Raw genomic sequence first — 2,891 nt, 5'->3', positions numbered from 1 at the left:
ATACAGAAAAATCTTCGATTCCCCACATACTAAGATCACGATTGTACTAAAATATGTTAGAGTTGTGTATGTGATATATTTGAGGTAATTGTCACTTTGTTTTACAATTAAAACAAACTAGTAATATTTCATGTTAGATTATGTCCGGTGATTGCATGTCCTTCTGCGTGAAAAGGATATTTTGATAGCTCATAGTTTGTTGCAAATTAGTAATGATAGAGATATTAAAATTGTTTTGCTTTGTCTTGTTTGGTTTCGTTTGGTAATATTTGGTTTGATTCTTTTCTTTAGTTTTTTGGATGCTCTTTTTCTATTTGATTGATTTATCTGGATGATTATTCTTGTTATTGTATTGCACTTCTCTTTATTGAATTTTTCTAATTGATTGTACTTCTGCCCCTTATTGATTTCGGATTGCATTGCACTTCTCCATTAAACTCTTTCTGATTGATTGCTTCTCCCCCTTTTGATTCTTCTTAGTTTGATTGGTATTCTCCATCATTGGCTTCTTCTGTTTATTTGATTCTCTCTATTTGGTTCTTACTTTGATTATCTCTCTCTATTGTTTTTTCTAATTGATTGCATTGCACTTCTTTATGTCAATTCTTATGTTTGATTGCTTCTCTATGATGATTTCTTATGTCTGATTGTTTCTTGCTAATGATTTCTCTGATTCCTCTCTCTGATGATTTGGATTGCTCTCCTCTATCTGTTCTTCTATTTTGGTTACTTCTCTTTCTATTGACCGATTCTTCTGTTTGGTGGTTTGATTCTTCTTTATGTTGGTTTGGATTAGTTTGTATGATTTGGTTCAGTTTAGATTGGAATAATTTGGTTTGGTAAAGTTTGAATTTGTTGGATTGGTTTGAATTTGGTTAGTTTGTACTGAATTGGATGTTTGATTGGTTTGATTTGATTCTCCTCTCTCTCAAGGTTCCTCTTTTGGTGCTATTTGTGGCTCTTGGTTATGATATTAGTTTATTTAGTTTAATTTTCTGGGTTAATTTTGTAACTAACTTAAAGCTCAGTAGGCTTTAGCTTGAGAGGTAGTATTAAGATGTTTTTGAGTTTATATTATGAAGTATGTTTTTCATTTTGTTTGACAAACTCATAATGCTTGTTGTTGATGCATTATGAGTTTGAGAGGAGGTGTTAGATAATAACATATTGGGACTATGCTATTAGGTCCATTAGGTTATAGTCCACTAGGTTTTGATATATAATATCTTGTAATTTTATTTTATAATGTAATGTTATTGCAATATTATGAAACCCTAGCCTCCGTTGTTCCTTTCTCTATTTTGTATATTTGATTCTAACAATATATATTCAACAAAAAACCATTAATGTGAGATCAGATTTGACGGCTTGACGTTGATAGCTGATGGAATAATGGTTAAAAAATGATGGTTGACAGTGAATAAAAATCATTCTAATGTTGGCCGTTTTAGAAGTGTAGACTTCTGTGGCCGTTGGGCAGATACGCGTAACTCTATGTCAGCGTGCAGTTGAGCCTAGTTCGATGCCTAAGTGCGTTGAACTTGACGACGAGTTGGGTGAAGGCTCAATACAGAAATAAGAATGAATATCTCTATAAACGTTTATATAAAGCTTTACCGCATATTTAGTTCCTTATATTTATTTTAGTTTTTGTAAAATCACGGAGACGCAGGAAGATTTCACCAAATCCGCCAATATACAATAGTAATTAAATTCACCAAACCCAATACCAACTCAACAATCAAATGTCATCCAAACCACTTCCCCCTTCAAAACACTCCAAACTACCAAGACTTAGCTTGCTGTCAAAACAACATGGTAAAAAAGTAACATATGCATCCAACTACCATCCATAATTTCGTTTTAAGAAAGTATACATATATAGTGTTGATATGATTTGCTAAAGATAAGTACTATACAAAACATGACAGAACAAAACAGAATCAATGTGATTGAGAGATAATTTAAATTGCTTATATTCTCTTTATAACAACCGAAATATTCCTTAAATCATGACAACTTATATAATTTAGATAACTAAATTAATCCATACAATCAAGAATATTTGTTCCAACAAGAAGATACCAGTGCATGCCTAGTTTGCCTCCTCTCTGTAGCTAATAAATAAAATTTATAGACCAAAACATGCTTTGGAATCAAATTCAACAGATTGAGTTGATGATAGCATAGTAGCATGCCTGAAATAGTCAAATTCAAGTTCATAATCACATGAGAGAGGGTAATAATCTGATGAGACTAATTGGTTTTCCGACAATATGATCATAGGGAATCATTACTTCTATGGGCTCCTGTTTTGTGGATGCAGGAAGTGATGATGAAAATGAAGGGTATTGTTCTTTGGTTTTGTAGCTATCATTGAAGTTAATGATCATTGATGAAGTATTATTAGGTTCCAATAATGTGATATCTGAATTTGATAAAGAGGTTTTGCAATTATGATGGCCATAATATGTGGTTCTGTACAATGGAGGATCCTCTTGAATTCTTTGTACTTGTTTCATAGCTGCACAATCTTGTTCACTTTTGTAACTGCATCTGTAGTAGCTCCTATATGCATGCATTCATCATTTGGATCATATTGAATAATGTTAGAACAAAAATTAGTAACAAAAGAATAAAGAAACAATCGCAAAAACAAGCAAAGTGTGTCTACATCTGTGACTACAGAACAATTATAATCTCATATTATTAATTGAATGAATTAGGATTTTCAGTGTTACAATCCATATAGATAATACTATAAACTAAATTATTAGAATAACACCGAACCATCCTCCACAACAAATAGTTGGGCCTAACACACGTTTGAGCTAAACGGAAGGGCAAGGGTGGAGATTGCCCTGCTCCCCATCCCCTTGCCCATCTTCCGT

The sequence above is a fragment of the Trifolium pratense genome, linkage group LG7 (assembly GCF_020283565.1).
Source record: "Trifolium pratense cultivar HEN17-A07 linkage group LG7, ARS_RC_1.1, whole genome shotgun sequence".
In the NCBI taxonomy this organism is placed as follows: Eukaryota; Viridiplantae; Streptophyta; class Magnoliopsida; order Fabales; family Fabaceae; genus Trifolium; species Trifolium pratense.
Note: the sequence above shows the minus strand (reverse complement) of the source record.